This window comes from Mesoplodon densirostris, chromosome 19 (genome assembly GCF_025265405.1).
Source record: "Mesoplodon densirostris isolate mMesDen1 chromosome 19, mMesDen1 primary haplotype, whole genome shotgun sequence".
Classification (NCBI taxonomy): domain Eukaryota; kingdom Metazoa; phylum Chordata; class Mammalia; order Artiodactyla; family Ziphiidae; genus Mesoplodon; species Mesoplodon densirostris.
The window spans coordinates 15,071,980-15,094,937 of record NC_082679.1 but is presented as its reverse complement, the minus strand read 5'-3'; the positions used below and the strand labels follow the sequence as shown (position 1 = coordinate 15,094,937).

The window sequence follows — 22,958 nt, the reverse complement described above, 5'->3', positions numbered from 1 at the left end:
TCAAAGTTTATCTTTCAACTCTGAGCCCGGTTATAATGCAATGAGCTACCAAAATTAACGTGAGCTGCTAGCTACTTGGCTTGTTGGTCCCCCTGGACAAGCATCACCTGAGCGCTCCTCTCCTAGGAAGATCCTCCCACCTCTGGGGCTTGACCCCTTCCTTCCGGTCTCACCCCCTACTCCTCCTCCCCTCACCTCCTCCACTCCCCCGAACGGAGCTTATTCCTTTCCACTTCTGATTTCGGTGCCTTCCGTCCCACGCCTCCCTGCAATGCCCCTTGTCTGTGCAAGGGCAGCACTTGGGACCCCAGCCCTAGTTCTTCCAGCGGATCAGAGGACGAGTCGGGGCTTTCTTTGGCTCTGGGGCGTATCCGGGGCCGCCCCTCGCGCGCGTTACAGCTCTCCGAGCACCGGCGTCTCCCTCCTAAACTACAAGCCCCAGAGCCCTTCGCACCTGAGCGTTTCCAGCCTTCTTCCCCCCCACCCTCCGCTCCAACTACATTTCCCAGGGGCCACTGCGGCCCGATTCAGTCTGGTGACGTAGCGGCGTCTGTGGCTAGCGTTTCTCAGCGTGAGGCAGGTAAGTGCGTTTTCGTCCGGTTCTGGGGCGCTAAGCGGTGAGACCTGAAGCTCCAGAGGGGCCAGGCTGTGCAGGCCGAGGAGATGCTGTCTCGCGGTCTTTGTCCGGTTGAGAACGTGTACGTCCGGTTTGTTGGCGTGCTTTCGTCGGTGTGTCTACCAGGCTGCTCCTTCGAGTGTGTGTGTCCGTGTGTCTTTTTGTCTTGTGTTGCTACGACGGTTACGTGTGTGAGGCCTACGCATGATCTGGTGTAGTGCGTTACCATGGGTCTGTGATTAAGGGGAGATTGTTGCAGCCTGTGCGACTCTGACGCTGTGTCACCACGTTGGTGAGACTCTGTGACCCTGTGTGGCTGTGCCAGTGTGAGCGTGCGACAGTTTTTGTGTGGCTGCCGCCGGCGGTAACCCTTAGTAACCCAGTGATTCCTTGGTGTTCGTGAAGTTCGTGAAGCGTTTCCTTTCTCTCTGCCTCAGATATGGCTGCCTCTACCAAAGCAGATAGGGTGAGTGACTGAGAATCTGGCTTCCTTGGAGGAAAGGCCTGAGCCTTGCCTTTCTGCATTCCTCTTCCCTGTAGTGCCTCGCCTAAAAGTGGGCTCAAGCGGAGATATCAGTACCAGTTTGTGGAGCATGATCATGGCTCTCCCGGGCCGTCATTTTCTAGGGTCTCTGATGCCTACAGCTGTGAATCCCTCCTGCTTCTTCCTCCTTTTCTGCAATAGCCTTAGAGAATCCCTGGGAAAATGGCCTCTAGGAGAGAAGGCAGGAATTTGAGTTTCAGTTTGAAGCTTCCAAGCACAGATTCTCCTGAGTTGCAGACTCGGTCTTGTAATGTGAATTCATAGATGTGGCCCCATATAGCCAAGAGAAGACGGCTGGAGTTTATGCTCCTCAAGGCCGCACTGTCTCTTACCTGAAGAGGGCTAGTTTTGGAGTCAGAGAAACCTGTATTCTACTCTGGGCTCCATCACCTCCAAACCATGTCATTTTGGATGAGTTATGTTAACCTGGTTTCCATCATCTGTAAAATGGGGGGAAATACTTAACATTGCACTTTTGTTTTATGTTTTTTATTTTTTCCTTTTTTGAGAATCAAATGAGATATACAAGTTCTTACCTAGTTGCTAGTATTATTGATATCATTATTGCTATTAGAATTATTAAGGTGATTTAAACACATCGTTTGAACATCTCTGGTGTGTACTTGCCCTGTTCAGGAGAGAAAGTTGTGAACGCCATCCCATTGAACCTAAGGCAAGTTCTGTGGCAAAATGCAGCCATTTTGTCAAGGATGCAGGCTGCATCTTGGTGTCTAAGGGACTCAACTCCAGCTTTTGAGGGGTTTTTGGGGTTGAAGAATCTTCACGTGTTATCAGGGGCCAGAGAAGGAAGTGGGGTGAGTTTCAAATTGTGTGTTTGGAAGCCGCAAGACAGGCCTGCAGCCTTCTATCTCCTTTTTCCTCCTCCAGACCTACAGGACTCTGTACTCCCCACCAGAAGAGCCTGAATGGAGAAGGTTGTACCATTTAAACCTTAAAGCCATGGCCCAGATGAGTTGGTATCTTCCCTCTTTCTTCTAACACGATCTTGTTTATCATGATTTATGCACGACATTTTGTCTAAAGTTTGCTGTGCTAACAGGTTTCTCTGAGCAATTGGTCCTCAGTTCCTTGCATCCCTAGGGATGAGAGGGCTGAAGATATGTTCTCAATTTACCCAATTCTTACTCTTATCATCCCTGCTCCCCCCACCCTCTCTTCATGTATTTATTCAGGAAACTAATTCCACCCATCCAGGGAACTTTGTGCTCCCCACAACCTTGATGATGCAGAAATACACATCTTGGAGAGATTGAAAACCTTTGTAACTTATGTTGTCATGTGGAATATTTACCAGCACATGAGGCACAGGCACTGCCAGAAAGACAGGCCAGGGATGGAGCAAGGCATTAGAAGGACCCTTTTAAATCTGAAATGAACCCTTTCATTTCAAGATTGGGGGAAACTGGAGAAGGGCAGTTGTCCCAGGTTTTGAATAGGTCATTTTGGAAGGTGGTTGGTGCAGCAGCTGTTTACCAACAGAGGAATCTGTAAAACTCTAAGACTGATACATTCTCTTTGCATTTTAACATTTCTGAATTGGGGATGCCTTGTTTTTCAACCAATGGTGTCTTCAGTTCGGTGAAATACAGTAACATTACCTACCTCATAAACAGTAGTTTTTAAGGCCAAAGAGGAGATAGTCCTGAGAAACCTGACGGGGACCTCCTTCTTTAGGAGGACTTTAAAAGAAGGTTTGTGATTGAGGCCTTTAACACAGAGATGTGGGTCAACGGGGTAGGGGTTTGGGCAGGGAAATGATAAGAGATGAAGCACAGGGTTCATTGTTGTTCCTGAAGGGTCCAGTTTAAAGTTGATGCAGTTTGAGTAATGACCATGTATGTGGAACTCTGAGTCAGCTTTACCAGCTCTCTGTCATCAGGGTGTAGAGTGGCCCAATGGACTGTTACAAGTCACAAGTAAGGAGCTGATCTCCTTGACCTGAAATTTGGGGATTCCCTGGACAGGTTCCCAGAGGTCCTTGAACTCTCAGAAGTTGTATGTATGGAGTTGCATATTGGGGCCTAGGTGTATTTTTCTAGGGATCAGATTTTAAAAATTTGGCTTAATTCCCAGAGAAATAACCCGTGCCCTAGCTCAGGCTGGTATAATAAAATACCATAAACTGGGTGGCTTACAAAAACATTTCTCAGTTCTGGAGGTTGGAAGTCACATCAGGGTGCTAGCTAGCATGGTTGAGTTCTGGTGAGAACCATCTTCTAGGTTACAGACTGGCAGCTTCTCCTTGTATTCTCATGTGGCCCAAAGAGGGCACTCTGGTCCCTTCATCGTCTTCATCCCATTTATGAGGTCTCTGTCCTGATGACCTAATAATCTCCCAAAGGTCCCACCTCCAAATACCATCATATTGAGGGTTAGATTTCAACATAAGAATTTTGGGAAGACACAAACATTCAGTCCATAACAACTCCCAAAGTCTCAAGAACCCCTGCACTAGAATCCAAAGACCATAAGAACTGGCAAGGGTGTTTGCAATAATCTTGCCCTAAATCAGTGCCCTACAGTGAATGCATTGCTGAGTAATTTATGGTTTGTGCATATCACAGAACTTTGTGTAACCATAAATCATATTTAATTATTCAACAGTTAGTTACACTTGAATATAGACTGGGTATTAGATGATGTTAAGGACTTACTGTTAATTTTGTTAGGTGTGGTGCCATTATATTATAGGTGTCATTCTTTATAGGTCATTATAGGTGTCATTCTTTAGAGATGTAATCTGAACTATTTAGAGCTGAAATGTCATCATATCTAATTTAAAGTAGTTAGGAAAATATGCATAAATCAAATATGGCACTCTGTAAACAATCATTAAGCATAGGTGATGAGTATATGCTTGTTTATTGCTCTCCTTTGTATATTTGAAAAATTTCATAATAAAAACGTTTTTAAAAAGCATAGGTAGATTTTTTTTAAAAGACTGTATTTTAGAGAAATTTGAGGTTCATAGGAAGATTAAGAGGAAGGTACAGAGGTTTGCCGTATATGTCTTGCCCCCACATATGCGCAGCCTCCCCCATTATCAGCATCACCCACCAGAGTGGTACATTTGTTAGTTGATAAACCTACACTGACAATCATAATCACCCAAAGTCCATAGTTGACATTAGGGTTCACTCTGTATTGTACAGTACATTTATCCATCATTATAGTATCATACAGAGTATTTTCGCTACCCTAAAAATCCTCTACGATCCACCTATTCATCCCTTCCTCAACCCTTATCCCTGGAAACCACTGATCTTTTTACTGTCTCCATAGTTTTGCCTTTTCCAGAATATCATATGGTTGGAAGCATACAGATATGGCTTTTTTTAGATTGGCTTCCTTCACTTCTGTGCATTTAAATTTTCCTCCATGTCTTTTCATGGCATGATAGCTCATTTCTTTTTAGCACTGAATAGTATTCCATTGTCTGAATGTACCACAGTTTATCTGTTCACCTACAGAAGGACCTCTTGGTTGCTTCCAAATTTTGGCAATTGTGAATAAAGTTGCTGTAAACATCCACGTGCACATTGTTTGTGTGGACATACATTTTCAACTCATTTGGGTAAATATCAAGGAGTGATTGCTGGGTCAGTGGGAAGAGCATGTGTAGTTTTGTAAGAGACTGCCAAACTGTCTTCCAAAGTGGCCGTTCCATTTTGCATTCCCACCAGCAATGTATGAGAGCTCCTGTTGTTCTTCATCCTTGCCAGAATTTGGTATTGTCAGTGTTCTAGATTTTTAGCTATCCTAATAGGTGTGTAGTGGTTTCTCGTTGTTGTTTTAATTCACATTTCCCTGATGACATATGGTATAGAGCACCTTTTCATATGCTTATTTACTATCTGTATATCTTTTTTGGTGAAGTGTCTGTTCAGATCTTTTGCCTATTTTTAAAATCAGGTTGTTTGTTTTCCTATTGTTGAGTTTTAAGAGTTCTTTGTATATTTTGGATAACTCCTTTATCAGATATATTTTTTGCAAATATTTTCTACTAGTGTGCAGCTTGTCTTCTCATTCTTTTGACATAAATATTTTTCCTGTTTTTTGAAATAATCACTTATAAAAAATAAATAGGGCCTCCCTGGTGGCGCAAGTGGTTGGGAGTCCGCCTGCCGATGCAGGGGATACGGGTTCGTGCCCCGGTCTGGGAGGATCCCATGTGCCGCGGAGCGGCTGGGCCCGTGGGCCATGGCCGCTGAGCCTGCGCGTCCGGAGCCTGCGCGTCCGGAGCCTGTGCTCCGCAGCGGGGGAGGCCACAGCAGTGAGAGGCCCGCATACCGCAAATAAATAAATAAATAAATAAATAAATAAATAAATAAATAAATAGTATCATTAGGGAGAATATTAGATAATAGACACAGTAATGAACCAGAATACTCCAGAAATTAAATTGTATTTAAATAGTATTTATGGAGAAAAATATAAATATTTTTAAAGATCTTATAAAATAAATATATGTACTGTATTTATTTATTTATTTTAATTTTGTCTGTGTGTGGTCTTTCTCTAGTTGCAGCAAGCGGGGGCTACTCTTTGTTGTGGTGCGCGGGCTTCTCATTGTGGTGGCTTTTCTTGTTGCGGAGCACGGGCTCTAGGCACGCGGGCTTCAGTAGTTGCATTGCATGGGCTCACGGGCTTAGTTGCTCCACGGCATGTGATATCTTCCTGGATCAGCGTTTGAACCCGTGTCCCCTGCACTGGCAGGCAGATTCCCAACCACTGCGCCACCAGGGAAATACCCTATAGGTACTGTAAAACAGTGTTGCCCACCATCCAGTTCTACCAGGATTAAGTCATTGGCTAATGACTGGAAGGAATTCAGGACAAAAGACAGGATAAGGTACCAGCCCTGCAGTCTTTGGGGATCTTCTCTGGTCCCCAGACAGGCCATCAAAATGTTGACCTAAAACAGACTGCCAGATGTTTCTCCAGCTAGGTTTATTCGGGATCAGCAGAGAATTGCAGTTTGGGTCTGCAACCATGTTGAGCCTTGTGCAAGACCGCCCCCCATGGCAAGGGAAGGAGAACACTTTTATAGAGGGGAAAAGGAAGTTGGGAGGGCTACAGTAGACAAAGCTAGGCAAGAAGAGTCTTTCTTCCTGTTGGGCTCTACCATTGCAGGGTGTGAGCGCTTCCCCTTCTGGTCTCCTGACTCGATTTAATTGAGGTTTCTGTCATTAATTTTTGACATGTTGAACCCATGAACACAAGCCCCGCTGGCCACCAGAGCCAGGCTATCAAGGGATGTATTCTCTGGGCGACAGCCACAAAAGCTGGGGCACCTGATGTGTGCACCAGTTTTTTGTTAGAGATACCTGCGATCTGGGATGGGGCAAGGGTAGAGCATGCAGATGGCAGCCACCAGCCTTGATATTAGCTGCAAGCCTCCCTGGTCTCTGGAAAGGATTGTATTTGGCCCCAGATGTGTGTTTAATTAGAAGCCTAGCCCTGAGGCCACAGCTATGAAGATAAGCTAATAGGGGCTTCCCTGGTGGCACAGTGGTTGAGAGGCCGCCTGCCGATGTAAGGGACACGGGTTCGTGCCCCGGTCCGGGAAGATCCCGCATGCCGTGGAGCGGCTGGGCCCGTGAGCCATGGTCGCCGAGTCTGCGCGTCCGGAGCCTGTGCTCCGCAACGGGAGAGGCCACAACAGTGAGAGGCCCGCATACCGCAAAAAAAAAAAAAAAAAGATAAGCTAATAGGCCTCTTTCACAGAAAAACTGGGCATTTCAGTCTGCTACCTCTCTGCTGAGCCCTGGGATGGGTAACTAGTAAAAAAAAAAAAAAAACCCTCTTTCTTCGTTTATTACAGTCCTGTGGGACCTGGGAACATAAGCCCTTCTGGTCACGAGAGCCAGGCAACCAAGGGATGTGCCCTGGGTGGCACCCACAAAAACTGGGGTCCCAGACATATGCATAAGCTCCTTTCCAGGAGATACTGGTGACCTGGAGCAAGATGGAGGAAGAATGCAAAGATGGCACCTGCTGGCCTCTGTGGTCTTTGGAGAGTATTTCAGTAGGCACCTAGATGTGTGTTAAATTACGTACCTGCTCCTCGGGCTAAAACTTTGCAAATTCACTTCTTTCATAGAAAGTTGGGTGCTCATTATGTTGCAGGAGAGGGAAATGTCATGACCTGGGACCTGCAGGAGTCCTTAGGACAGACCACAAAGTGAGAGTCCTTGGCTTCACACAGGAAAGAATTTAAAAGCAAGCCAGAGTAAAGGGATAGCAGGTTTATATAGAGAGATACACATTCCATAGGCAGAATGCAGACTGTCTCAGAAAGCGAGAGTGGCCCTTGGGCATGGGGTCATAGGTTTTTATGGGTTAATTAATTTCGTAGGCTAATGAGTGGGAGGAATATTTTTGCTATTTTGGTGTAGGGTGGGGATATCCCAGGAATTGGGCCACTGTTCACTTTTTGGTCTTTTACGGTCCTCGGAGCTGGCGTAAGAGGGAGTGATTTTTAGTATTACAATGAAGGTATAATGAGCTAAAGGCCAATGACCGGACTATTCTCAAAGCCATCTTGGTTTCAGCTGGTTCCAGATAGTCTTTATCGCATCCCAACAGCCGTGCCCCTTCTTCATCATCTAGCATTTGTGTCCTACCCCTCTCCCTCCTGTCTCAATTAGGCTGCCTCTGTGCCGGGCCCTGGGAGGGTAGCCAGGTGAGTCTGCTGGAGCCCTTTAAGAACTGTTTCTCAGTTTGTCCTATCCTGTGGGTCTTGTGGATGCAAATCCTATTGGCTTTCAAAGCCAGGGGTTTTGGGGGCTCATCTCAGGTACAGGTCATAAAAGTTGTGGTTCCAGATGTGGGGTTCAAATCCTTTGCTCCTCGGGGAGAAGCTCAGAGTTGTGAGTTTCCTTCCAATTGTAGGTTGCCGTGCCAAGGGTGGGGTTTATGGTGAGATTGGCTCTCAGCCTCTCCCTACCTGTTTGGTTTTTAAATTTTTATGTATTTACTTAACATCTTTATTGGAGTATAATTGCTTTACAGTGGTGTGTTAGTTTCTGCTTTATAACAAAGTGAATCCGCTATACATATACATATATCCCCATATCTCTTCCCTCTTGTGTCTCCCTCCCACCCCTCTATCTCCTACCTGTTTTGATGGGGTTTTTTTCCTTGTTCACCCAGTACATGGGAGTTCCTCAACTAATTTTTGGATTTCTTTCAGAGGGAATTAATTGTTCTGTATGTAGCTGTAGATCCATTGTGTCTGTGGGAGGAGGTGATGAGTTCAGGATTCTTCTATGTTGCCATCTCCAACTAGATCCTCATTCCGCCCTTTTCTTGAGGGATAATGCATGTCCAAATTCAGATAGCTCTGTGGACCCGTCTGTCCTGTGAAATCTTAGAAGTACAACAGACTTCATTCTATCCTATTTTCTCTGTCCCCATTTAGTCCCAGCTGGCACTTTTTCTGCTGCTATAATCTCATCTCTCTTCCTGGCTCCAGCTGAGATGGCTGATTAAACGCATTGGTGATCTCTTTATGGCGTGACTGTCCAGCCACACTCTTGGTGTTCTCTCCAGAGCACATTTTCTCATTTTTTGCAACGTGGATAGGCTGAGAATTTTCCAAATCTTCAAGATCTGGTTCGTTTTTGCTTAAAAGTTCCTTCAATTTATCTTCCTCTCCTCCCTCATTTTACAATAAACATTAAGAAGAAACCAGGCTACACCTTCAACACTTTGCTTAGAAATCTCCTTAGCTAAATCCAAAGTTGTCACTAATTTCCACAAAACACTAGAACACAGTTCTGCCAAGTTCTTTGTCACTTTCTAACAAGGATCACTTTTCTTCCAGTTTCCAAGAGCATGTTCATGATTTCCATCTGTGAGCTCACCAGAATCACCTTTAACATCTGTATTTCTATGAACAGTCCCATTAATGCAATCTAGGCTTTTTTCTTTTCTATATTTACTTATTTATTTATTTTTGGCTGCGTTGGGTCTTCATTGCTGCGCATGGGCTTTCTCTAGTTGTGGCAAGCAGGGGCTACTCTTCGTTGCCATGCGTGGGCTTCTCATTGTCGTGGCTTCTCTTTGTTGCGGAGCATGGGCCCTAGGCCCACGGGCTTCAGTGGCTGTGGCACATCTGCTCAGTTGTGGCTCGCGGGCTCTAGAGCGCAGGCACAGTAGTTGTGGTGCATGGGCTTAGTTGCTTCTCAGCATGTGGGATTTTCAGAGACCCGGGCTCAAACCCGTGTCCCCTGCATTGGCAGGCGGATTCTTAACCTCTGTGCCATCAGGGAAGTCCGTAGGCTTTTTCATACATACACCTCAAAACTCCTCCAGCCTCTACCCATCACCCAGTTCCAAAGACATAAAACCACTTTTGGGGGGGGGGCATTTGTTACAGCAGCATTCCTACCTCATGGTATCAAAATCTATCCACAACAGTCACTTTCCAGCTTAAACCTATTATTGTTTCCCTTTATCCAGTGGAAAATGCCTGATCTTTTCTGCATGAAATGCTTCATAATCTGGCCTCTGATTACCTAAACTAATCTCTCTGGACTCCATATGATTTTCTTGCAGTCTGCATAATCCCCACTCATTCTGCCACTTCTGTGATACTACACATGAGGTTCCCTTTACCTAAAATTAAAATATCTGTTACTGTATTCCCAGTTTTTATGGGGTTTATTTAATCTGTCTATATTTATTCAGGGAAGGCTTCATGCCCTCCCCAGGGCTGTGTCATGTACTTTCTTCTGCTCTCCCAAAGCCTTCTGTTGTCTTCAAAACATTTATCAGAGTGACTTTTTCCATTTAAAATAACTGCTTTGAAATTATACATGCTGTCTGTAACATATTAAAAAATACACAGATGTAACTTATACTACAATTATTTTAATGTAATTTTTACATAACTCCCTTTTATCCCTATCTCTAATCCATTCAACCTCACTGTGTCCTTAAGTTTGTCTCCTTGTGAAAAAATAAAAGACAAATGTTATTGGGTTTTGTTGCTTTTTTTTTAATTTTTAAAATTTTATTTATTTTTGGCTGTGTTGGGTCTAGTTGCAGCGAGCGGAGGCTACTCTTCGTTGTGGTGCACGGGCTTCTCATTGTGGTGGCTTCTCTTGTTGCACAGCATGGGCTGTAGGGTGCATGGGCTTCAGTAGTTGTGGCTCAGGGGCTCTAGAGTGCAGGCTCAGTAGTTGTGGTGCAGGGGCTTAGTTGCTCCGTGGCATGTGGGATCTTCCCGGACCAGGGATCAAACATGTGTCCCCTGCATTGGCAGGCAGATTCTTAACCACTGTGCCACCAGGGAAGTCCCATTTTTTGTTGCTTTTATTTTTAATTTACATAAGCCATGTGGCGCAATAGACTTTTTAAAACTTTTTTCAGTCAGCAAAACCATGTCTAGTTCTTTTGTTTGTACTGCTCCATAACATTCCACCTGATTTTATTTGGCCATTCTCTGAGTGAGTGATACTAGATTGCCTCTAATTCCTCCAACAAACTCCACCCCTCCAACAGCATAACAAACAAGACTATGATTAAAATTCTTATACATATCTTACAGAAATGTGAAATTTTCTCTGGGATATATACCCCAGAGAATGAGATTGGTGTATCATAGGGTTCAGTTTACTTAATTTGACCAAGAACTGCCAGGTCACTCTCCACTACAACTGTATATTCCTGCTAGTAGTGTATAAGAGTTCCTCTTTCACCACACCGCTACCAACACTTGGCATTATCCAGCTTTCTGATTTTCACAGTCAGCTATGTATAAATTGGTATCTTGTCTAAATTTTGTTTACCTGACTATTGAAAAGTTTGAACATTGTTTCTTTGACTTGTTAAATATTTGGTTTTCCCAGTCTGTAAAATGACTTCATATCTTTTTCTTGGAGGTATCTACTTTTTTCTTTTTGATTTGTATAGTTTAGTAGCATATTCTAGTTGATAGTCTAGATGATAGTTACATGTTAGTGCTAGATGTTGCAAATATCTTCTTTCAGCCTATCATTTTTTTCTGGTAACTTTGGGGTCCTTTGCTTAATAAACATTAATTTTGGTATAGTGTAAGGCATCTTTGAAATTCTTTTTTACCTATAATTTGTGCTTCCTTGGATTTTGTTTTAAGCTCTCCCCAACTGAAGTCACAAATATATTCTACAGGATTTTTCTCCCATTTACCTTTCACAATTAGGTTTTTATTCCACCTAGAATCCTTATTTGTATAGGACTTACGGTCAGAACCCACTTATATTTTTCTCATGTAATGAGCTACTTTCCTAATATAATTTACTAATAGTTTATCATTTCCTGACTACTAAAGAGTGTATATATGTGTGTGTGTGTGTGTGTGTGTGTGTGTGTGTGTGTGTGTGTGTGTGTATTTCTCTACTTACTTCCATTGGTCTATGGGAAAGTTAACAACTAGAGGGAAGAGTCCACACAAAATTGCTCTCACTTCTGACACCAATTCCAAGTCTGAGGGGTTCCCAAAACTACCTTAAGTTTTTTTTAAAATTCATTTTATTTTTTATTTCTTTATTTTGGGCTGCATTGGGTCTTTGTTGCTGCATGCGGGCTTTCTCTAGTTGCAGCAAGTGGGGGCTACTCTTCGTTGCGGTGCACATGCTTCCCATTGTGGTGGCTTCTCTTGTTGTGGAGCATGGGCTCAGTAGTTGTGACTCACGGGCTGTAGAGCGCAGGCTCAGTAGTTGTGGCGCACGGGCTTAGTTGCTCTGTGGCATGTGTGATCTTCCCACACCAGGGATCGAAAACCTGTCCCCTGCATTGGCAGGCAGATTCTTAACCACTGCGCCACCAGGGAAGTCCTTAAGTAGATTTTAGAATAAGATTATAAGGTAGCTCAAAAAATCCCACTGGGATTTTATTTGGAATCTCATTGAATTTATATATAAATTTGGAGAAATCTGATATTTTTGATATTTTTATTTTGCTAAGTCATCTGATCCAAGAACATGGAATATCTTTACATTTATTCAAAACTTCCCCTTTAAGAGTTTAAAGGTTTTTCCATAGTGGTCTTGTGTGTTCTGTGTTAATTCTTAAATATTCATTGCTAGTGTGGAGAAATTTTATTGTTTCTAATAAAATGATCTTGAATCTAGCAGACTAGCCAAACTCTCATAGTTGTCCAATAGTTTATGTTCACTTGGGTGGATTTTCTAAGTAAATGAATCTTAACGTCCTCAAATATTGAGTTTTATTCCTTCCTTTTCAGTCCTCACACATCTTATTTTTGTCATCTTAGATCATTGTTTAGGAATTCCAGTAATATGTTAACAATGGAAGTGGTACCAGTCATTCTTTTCCTGTAACCTATGTTTAAAAGGATTGACTAGCTTCTTCATTATGAACTACATTTTGCCATGGGATTTTGCTGTGTATGTTACATATAATTAAGAAAGGTCCCATTTAGTCCTACTTTATTGGAGGTTTTTTTCACCCCAATGACTAGTCCTTGAATTCAATCAAATTACGTTTCTGTACCATGCGCGTTCCAAGGAACATCATTGAGGGAGAACCTTTTTCTCTTATCCTGAGGAGGCAGGGTCTTTATTCCTTTTCACTTCTGAGTTCCTTGTATCTCTGTCTTTAATGTAGGGCTTTTCCTCCTACTGATACAAGTGGGACACTCCCAAATCCCTGCCCTTCCCATGCAGGAGATCGGAGACCTATCCTTGACAGCTCTTCTTTGTCATTTGCTTGCTCTGGAAACTTGACTCTTTCTTTTGTAATCAACGGGATATTTATGGTGGATTAAAAATGGGCCACAAATCATTCAACGTTTTCCCATTGTGGGGAGATATCTGATTCCTCACTTCTTGAATCTAGGATGATCTTAGTGGTTAGCTTGACCAATTGAATATGGCGGAAGTAATGTTCTGTGGCTTCTAAGGCTAGGTCATAAGAAGCCGGTGCTTCTGCCTAGTTATCTTGGAATACTCACCCTTGGGATGCTCCATATTGGAATCCAGCCACCATACTGTGAGAAGTTGAAGCCACACAGAGGCTGTATATAGATGTTCCTGGCAACTGCCTCAGGTGAGCTCCTAGTCAACAGCCAGTGAGCCAAAGTGGATGTCCCAAATTAGATGAAAGACATGAAACTACACCTCCAAGAAGCTTAATGAACTCCAAGCAAGGTAAACTCAGATCCTCACTGAGATGCAGTATACTAAAATTCTCAAAAAACAAAGAGAAAAGTCTTGAAAGCAGCCAAGATAGAGACTTGTCACAAACAAGGAATCCTTAGTAAGATTAGCAGCTGATTTCTCATCAGAAACCATGGGGGTCAGAAGGCAGTGGGATGAAACATTTAAAATGCTGGGGAGGTGGAACAAAAAACAACCAACATTGTCAACCAGGAATTCTATATTGGCAAACCACTCCTTCAAAAATGAAGGAAAAATTAATATATTTCCAGATAAACAAATGCTAAGAGAGCTCATGTCTACTACACCTACACTGCAAGAAATGCTAAAGGGAGTTCTTAAGGCTGAAACAAAAGGACATGAGACAGTAACTCAAAGCAGTACAAAGAAATAATGATCATTGACAAAGGTAATACATAGATGTATACATTAAAGCTATCACCATTGTTTTTCATGTTTGTAACTCTCTTTTTGTTTTCTGTATGACTAAAAAGACAAATGCATACAACAATAATTATAAATCTGTGTCAATGGGCACATGATGTATAAAGATGTAATTTGTGAAATTACAACATAGAAGTTTGGGATGGAGCTGGATAGCAGCAGAGTTAATATGTCATTAAACTTAGTTGGTATCAATTGACACTAGATTGGTATAAATTTAGGGCATTAACTATTAATTCCCAAATTGCAACCAATAAATTACCTTAAAAACATACTGAAAAAGAAAGGGAGAATAAGAATTACGTTGGAAAATGCATTATTAGAAGAACTGAATAAAAATCATATAAGACATATAGAAAACATAGCAAAACAGAAGAACTGTTATCAGTAATCACTTTAAATATAGATAAACTTACAAATTAAAAAACAAAGGAAGCAATATGGATTTTTTGATAACTTGATACAACTGTATGCTGCTCACAAGTGATTCATTTTATACCCAAGTTACAAATAGGCTCAAAGATAAATGATGGGAAAAGATATTCTAAGCAAATGAATAGCAACCAAAAGAGATCTGGAAGGAGGGTCAAGATGGCAGAGTAGTAGGATGTGGAGCTCACCTCCTCCCACAAACACATCAAGAATACATCTACATGTGGAACAGTTGTCACAGAAAACTAACTGGAAACAGGCAAAAGATCTATACAACCAAAGTGGCAAGAAAGATCAACATGTAACTGGGTAGGATGGGGGAAAAAAGGCATCAGGTCAGGACTGGCACCCTGGGAGGGATTTGTAAGGAAGAGAAGGTCCACACGGGTAGACCCTTGCCCTGGAAAAGGAGCATATTATATTGACTCACAATCTGGGCATACCAGTCCTAGGGTCCTGAACAGAGGAGACAAGTCACCTTGCCTACTGGGAAATCCACTGAGACAGACAGAAGGACTGAAGAAGCCTAGACTCTACTCTCAAGGAGTGTGTGTGTTCTGGCTCACTAACAATCCATGCAGAGAGAGACTTGCAGTAGTGTGTGCTGCCTTGCCACACTTCCCAATCTGAAGGGGCGGATACCTTGGACCTGCTCACTCCTCACCACGGCCTGGCATGAGGTCAGGGCAAAGATTCAGTCTACCTATGCAGAGACAGATTAGGGTGCCTAGGACATGATCCAGGCAGAACCACGGAGACCATTGTTATTGCATGCACAGGGGAGCAGCAGGGCTAGCTGGGCAGACATTGCAATGTGCAGACCAGGTGGCCACAGGAATGACTAAGCACTGAATCCTGGGCAGAAGGGCCCTGGGTGAGGACTGAATCTATCTATAAAGAAGCAGCCAGAAGGGCCTGGGGTGTGATCCAGGAGGAGCTACGGAACCCATTATCAGTGTGTAGAAGGAAGTGGCAGCTCTAGTGGCAGAGCCTATTGTAAGCATATGCACATGGCAGCAGCAGGTCCAACTGCATCAGACACAGCACACTCACTGGGCATTGCCACAAGAACACACAGCAGCTAAGTGCTGAAACTGAGGCAAACTGGCCCTGGGCGAGAGTACCCAGCAATTCATTTCCCAGTGAGGGTGCCCAGGCTCCGCCAAATGCACACTGTACCTACTGCCAAGTCTGGGGCAGACAGATCCTGGGAGAAGTCTGCCACAGAGTCAGACCAGATCCCAGGCAGCAACACAGCCACCTCAATTCCTGCAGCCACAACACCCTGATGCCCAGCCCCAGTCTACTGCACACCACAGCCTTGCACTACATCTGGGATGAACAAAACATAGACACGATCGTGGGCTACTTGTGAGCAGATGCCTACTCAGGCAGTGCATGCATAGGTTCTCTGTGACCACACAGGCCTCACCTGGTTTAGCAATCACTTCCTTTGGGGCAAGACATGTACTCAAGGGCAATGGAACCTGATTGAACTTGACCTCAGTGCTTCTACCCTAACAACGAGAGCAGACCTAGCCCTGGAGAGGGTGATGACAGCCAGGGTAAAGAGGAAGCCCCACCTCACATCCAGAACAGGCTCAAGGCACCACAATGCAAATCACACCCCCTATCAAGGGGATAATGGCCACCACACTCTGAGGAAACACATGGCTGGCATCCATGCTAAAAACAGCCCTCACACCAAAAATATTGGACACACAGCCTACACAGGGATGCTCCCATATAAAAACAGCCCTTCAAGAGCACGGTGGATAACTGTTTCTTCTAAATTCATAGAACAGAGAAAGTCAAGTAAAGTGAAAGAGCAGAGGGATTAATCCTAGTTAAAATAATAAGAGAAATCCCCTGAAAAAACAAATAATGAAACAGACCTCACCAGTCTACTAGACCCTGAGTTCAAAATGGAGGTAATAAAAATGCTAAAGGAATTAAGAAAGATTACCAATAAAAATTCAAATCACTGTAATAAGGAACTAAAAACTATAAAGATGAATCAATCAAAAATAGACAATTTAATTGCTAAGATAAAAAACAGTCTAGAAGCAATTAATAGCAGACTAAATGACACAGAAGAACGAATAAGTGATCCAGAAGATAGAATAATGGAAGTCACCCAATCCAGAACAGCAGACAGAAAGATACATTTAAAAAAATTAAAGTAACATACAGGATTTATGGGGTAATATAAAACCTGCCAAGCTATGCATCATAGGGTTTCCAGAAAGAGAAGGGAGAGAAAAGGGAATTGAAAATGTATTTGAAGAAATTATGGCTGAAAACTTCCCAAACCTAAAGAAGGAAACAGATACCCAGGTACAGGAAGCACAGAGGGTCCCAAACAAGATAACCCAAACAGCCCAATACCAAGACATATCATAATTAAAATTCCAAAAGTTAAAGAGGATTCTAAAGGCAGCAAGAGAAAAACAGTTACAAGGGAACCCCCATAGGCAATTAAATGATTTCTCTGTAGAAATTTTGCAGGTCAGAAAGGAAGGGCATGATATATTCAAAGTTCTGAGAGAAAAAACCCCGCAATCTAGGATACTCTACCCAGCAAGATTATCATTTAGAATAGAAGGAGAGAGAAAGAATTTCTTAGACAAGCAAAAACTAAAAGAATTCAGCAATACTAAACCTACCCTGTAAGACATATTGAAGGGTCTTCTCTAAATAGACAAGAAGCAAGAATATATAGGAAAGGGAAAATCACAATAAAAAAGGCAAATATATAAAAGGATTGAAGACCACTTAAATGAGCCAGTAGATAGATTTTAAAAGTCAGAAAATTTTGTAAAAGCGATAACTACAAGTAACAGCAAAAGGATAAACATAAATATGTAAAATAGGACATTAAAATCACAAATTGTGAGGGAGGGGAGTTTAAAATGTTAGATATTTTAGAACATGAACTTGTATGACTCAATTTAACACAAGTAGATATAGTTATGGGCCAACATACTTGAGCTCCACAGTTACCACAAATCAAAAACATATAGTAGGGACTTCCCTGGTGGCGCAGTGGTTAAGAATCTGCCTACCAATGAAGGGGACACAGGTCGATCCCTGATCCGGGAGTATCCCACATGCCATGGAGCAACTAAGCCCATGCGCCACAACTACTGAGCCTGTGCTCTAGAGCCCATGAACCACAACTACTGAGCCCACGTGCCTAGAGCCTGTGCACCACAATGAAGAGTAGCCCCTGCTCGCCACAACTAGAGAAAGCCCGCATGCAGCAATGAAGACCCAACGCAGCCATATATTAATTAATTAATTAATTTTAAAAGTTCACTATTATTATCTATCATCCATCCATCCATTCATCTATTCACTCACTCACCATCCCTCTATCCATCCATGTATCCATCCATCCTCCCTCCCTCCCTCCCTCCCTCCCTTAAAAAAAAATCAGAGGCAACAGAGGTCCTAAATGATATAATAGACCAGTTGGACTTAACAGATATCTGTAGGACATTCCATCCAGAAACAGCAAAATACATGTTCTTTTCAAGGGCACTTGGAACATTCTCTAGGATAGACCACATACTAGGTCACAAAATAAGCCTCAACAAATTTAAGAGGATAGAAATTATTTCAAGCACCTTTTCTGACCACAACAGTATGAAACTAGAAATCAACCACAGGAAAAAAAAAACAGGAAAATAATGAACTGATGGAGACTAAACAACATGCTACTAAAAAAAATAATGGGTCAACAATGAAATCAAAATACCTTCAGAGAAATGAAAATGAAAACACAACTTTACAAAATTTATGGGATATAGCAAAAGCAGTTATAAGAAGGAAGTTCATAGAGATACAGGCCTTCCTCAAGAAACAAAAAAGTCTCAAACAACCTACCTACCACTAAAAGAATTAGAAGAGTCAACAAAACCCAAAGTCAGTAGAAGGAAGGAAATAATAAAAATTAGAAAATAAATAAAATGGAGATCAACAAAAGAAAAGATCAATAAAACCAGGAGCTGTTTTTTTTTTAAAGATAAAATTAACAAGCCTCTAGGCAGGCTCACCAAGAACAAAATAGAGAGGACATCAATAAACAAAATAGGAAATGAAAGAGGAGAAATAAATGATATCATAGGAATACAAAAAATCATAAGAGAATACTATGAACAGTCATATGCCAACAAATTGGGCACGATAGAAGAAATGGACAAGTTTCTAGAAACATAGAGCCTGCCAAAACCGAGCCAAGAAGAAACAGATAATTTGAACAGACTGATGACCAGAAGTGAAATCATATCTAGAATTTAAAAAAAGAAACAAAACCAACCTCCCTCTAAACAAAGGTCCAGGGCCAGATGGCTTCACTGAGGAATTCTACCAAACATACAAAGAAGAATTTATACCTATGCTTCTCAAACTCGTCCAAAAGACTGAAGAGGAGGGAACACTCCCAAATTCATTTTATGAAGCCACCATCACCCTGATACTAAAACCAGACAGACACTACAAAAAAGAAAATTTCAGGCCAGTATCTTTGATATAGATGCAGAAATACTCAACAAAACATTAGCAAACCAAATCTAACAATACATAAGAAGGATCATATACCATGATCAAGTTGGATCATTCTAGGATGGTTTAACATATGCAAATCAATCAGTGTTATACATCACATTAACAAAAGGAAAGACATAAACCACATGATCATCTTAATAGATGCAGAAAATGCATTTGACAAAATTCAACATCCATTCATGATAAAAAAAATCTCATCGACGTGGGTATAGAGTGAAAATACTTCAACATGATGAAAACCATTTATGACAAACCCACAAGCAACATAATACTCAACAGTAAAAAGTGAAAGCCTTCCTGCTAAATTCAGGAACAAGACAAAGATGCCCACTCTCCCCACTTCTATTCAACATAGTATTCAAACTCATAGCCACAGCAATCAGACAAGAAAAAGAAGTAAAAGATATCCAAATTGGAAGAGAAGAGGTAAAATTGTCACTATTTGCAGATGACATGATACTCTATATACAGAACCCTAAAATCTCCACACCAAAACTATTATAACTAATAAATGAATTTAGCAAGGTAGCAGGATACAAGATTAATATACAGAAATTTGTTGCATTTCTTTACACTAACAGTGAAATATCCGAGTATGTAAAAAAAAATCCCATTTAAAATCACATCAAAAAGAAATACCTAGGAATAAACAACCAAGGAGGTTAGAGACCTATATGCTGAAAACTATAAAACTGAAGGAAAACTGAAAATGATTCAAAGAAATGGAAAGATACCCCATGCTCTTGGATTGGAAGAATTAATATTGTTAAAACGGTCATACTGGGGCTTCCCTGGTGGCACAGTGGTTAAGAATCCACCTGCCAATGCAGGGGACACGGGTTTGAGTCCTGGTTCGGGAAGATCCCACATGCCACGAAGCAACTAAGCCTGTGTGCCACAACTACTGAGCCTGTGCTTTAGAGCCCATGAGCCACAACTACTGAAGCCTGCACACCTAGAGCCTGTGCTCCGCAACAAGAGAAGCCACCGCGTTGAGAAGCCTGTGCACCACAACAAAGAGTAGCCCTCCCTCGCCATAACTAGAGAAAGCCCGTGCCCAGCAACAAAGACCCAACTCAGCCAAAAATTGTCGGGAACCAGCTGCAAGCTGACACAGTTCTTGCAGCTTAAAGCATGGCAAAGTCCTGCTTAATCCTTGACAGGACCTGAAAGAGTTATTAGAGAAGATATGAGTCTTGGCCCATGAGGTTGCTTGCGATTTCTCTAACTATAGTTTGTCCTTGGCATGCTTCGGTAGTCACAGTCTGTTCTCACACATGTTTATATCCTGGTTCGCAGAATGTTTTGTACTATAACTTCAACACTAAGGAAATACTGTCTGATGATTCAGTTTGGTGATTTAACAAAAACATGTATTGTCTACCGCAATATATCAAAAGAGGTTTGATGAGAAATAAAGTGTGTGTGTTTATACACCACCCTCCTGACCCTGTCTCTGCTTAATCCCCTCACCTGCTCTCAGGACTTGTTCCTCAGTCTTACAGCGACTGACAAGTGGCGCCCGAACAGGGACCTGAGTACATGGGCTGTTGAGAGGGACCCCGGAAATATTTCGCGTGCAGACATATACTGGGTAAGTTGGATTGTACCAGGAGATATTTTAGATGTAGCCTTTCTTTCTGTTTTGTTCTCATCAGGAGTAAAAATGGGGCAAACTGGATCTAAGGAACGACAACTTTTCGTTCAGCTACTGTACTCTATGTTATCCACTCAGGGCGTTAAGGTTACGCATAAACAGCTTGATTGTTTTCTTCATTTTGTGAAGGAAATTTGTCCATGGTTCCCAGAGGGAGGAACTGTTAATATTCAAACATGGAAAAAAAATAGGTCAATAATTGAAAACTTTCTATTCCCTTCATGGACCTTCTAAGGTTCCTGTAGATACTTTTTCACTTTGGAATTTGATAAGAGATTGTCTTGACCCAACTCATGAGATTCAGAAATTATTCAAAGCAGCGTCTTTATGCCACTTCCCTTCTGCTCCTCAGTTACAAAATTTGCCTGAGGAACCTGTTTCTCCTACTGCGCCTCCCTTGTTGGCGACCATGCTATCTTCAGAGTCCCTGGAGGATGATGATGAACTATCCCCAGAGGATGAGACTGAATTGGAGGAAGAGGCTGCACGATATCACAATCCTGATTTTGATGATGGCATTTTTGCAGCTCTTAAGAATGTGCCTGCGGAATCTGAAAACTTTCCTAAATTAGATAAAACTTCATTTACTGCTTTAGCCCAAGCTTTAACTTGGGTAAAACATTTACATGATGTTGCTCAAGATGCTTCCCTAGCCCCTATTGGGCATTCTTCTGGCTCTTCCTTGCCAGCAAAAGCTCCCAATGAGTCCCCTTCAGTAAATCAGGGGTCTATTTCTGTTTCTTCTACTTCCTCTCTGCCTGTGAGTCTTTCTTCTCCACTCCAAACTGCTTTATTTCAAGTTTCTAACCGGGGGAAGATATATCTTCTTTGGGGTTTAAAATAAAGAAGGGGGAATATACCACAACCCCGCACAATTTATTGCGATGTTCTTTATATAAATTTTTTGAACGTAGATAAGCAAGGACAGACAGCTGCAGAAGGATTTTGGCATCCTCGTGCCTTGCCTTTTGCTGAAGTCCGTTGGCGGGATCCTCTTACTAATCAATGGAATGGTCCAGATCCTGTACTAATATGCAGACGAGGGCATGTTTGTATGTTTCCTAGGGACACTAAGGATCCTCATTGGATACCTGAGCGCCTCGTGAGATTCTATGGATCCGGACCAGATGGTGAATTTCCTCCCCTGCAATATGGATCCGGACTGGATGGTGAACTCTCTCCCCCACCATGTGAAGAGAATGCGGCTCGACGACACTCCCAATCCTCCCAAGAAACCAGCTCTCCCAGATCGTCAGTGTCGTCTCTCCCACGCCACGTGGATGGCCAACCCTCCAACATGGGGCCAATTGAAACGACTGACCCAGAAGGCAGAGGAGATGTTGATGCAGCAGCAAGTGACTAAGTCCCCACAAACGTTGTTTGTGGCTGTGTTGGCTATTATCTCTTGTCAGGTAGTTTTGGGTAATACTGATGCTTATTGGGCATATGTCCCTGATCCTCCATTACTTCGCCCTATAGAATGAATTGATCCCTCAATTCTTGTTTATGTTAACAATACTTCCCTTCTTGACTATCCAAGCAGTGATTTTATTACCCCTCTCACTGTAACTCATTTTTCATATACTGCCTTTTCTTTGCGTGCCCCTATCTGTTTTTCCATTCTTGCGTTTTGGTATAACCAACATGAACAATACCAGCATGGATGTCTTTCAGTAGGACCCAGGCCTTCTTATACATATCAGTTCCAGTATCAGAATGAAACATGGTCTCGCAGGGAATGGATTTTTAATATTATGAGGCTCTCCACTCCTTATTTTAAGGCTACAGAGGATCCTCCTAAGGACTTGCCTCCCTGCATTCAACAAATATTGTCCCCTTTTCTAACCCCTCAGAACCTTTATGGTCATATCCTCCGTGGCATTGATGCCAATATTCTACACCAGTGTGGCATCGAATTCCTCATACTACTGAAACTGTTTTGGACTGGTCTTTTCCTCAACCTTTTGCTGAACTTATTAATAAGATTGAATATCCAGGAGGATGGGTGGAGGGTGTCCTCTCCACCAATTTAGGAAATGTACAAAATAATATTTGGAAGTTGATGGCTGCTGTGGGGCCTGTTGTCCTTTCACATCAACAACATCCTGTTAGGAACTTAACCGCTTTTGTTATGGCTTGTATTCCATCACCCTATGCTATTCTTACTGGTTCTGTCTACGTTTTTCAAAAAGAAGGGTTTTATGACTTACGTTGTGATCATTGTAATTTGACAAATTGTATAACCATGGGGGAATCAAACCGGGGATTTCTTCTTGTTCATCAGCCTCCCTTTGTATGCTCCCTGTAAATGTTACAGGTCCTTGGTATTCTAATTCAGGTTTGCAGGTCATGCATGAACTTTCCCTTTTTTTACAATGGCCCAAGCAATTTTGGGGGCTATTTATAGCTGGAATTACAGCGCTCGTTGCCGTCATTGCTTCTGTAGATGCTTCCGCTACTGCGCTGACTCAAAGTATTCATACTGCCACATTTGTGAATAATTTAGCC

General features: G+C 42.4%; 1 long non-coding RNA gene across 2 annotated transcripts; it reads left to right on the top strand.

Moving 5' to 3' along the window:
- Positions 1–510: 510 nt before the first annotated feature.
- On the top strand, positions 511–21,751 carry LOC132480638 (uncharacterized). Of its 2 annotated transcripts, none has more exons than XR_009530660.1 (3): positions 511–580; positions 20,277–20,387; positions 21,516–21,751. It is a non-coding gene; the product is annotated as an uncharacterized LOC132480638 (long non-coding RNA). The 2 variants fall into 2 exon arrangements; XR_009530659.1 differs by lacking the exon at positions 511–580 and adding an exon at positions 612–698.
- Positions 21,752–22,958: the final 1,207 nt, after the last annotated feature.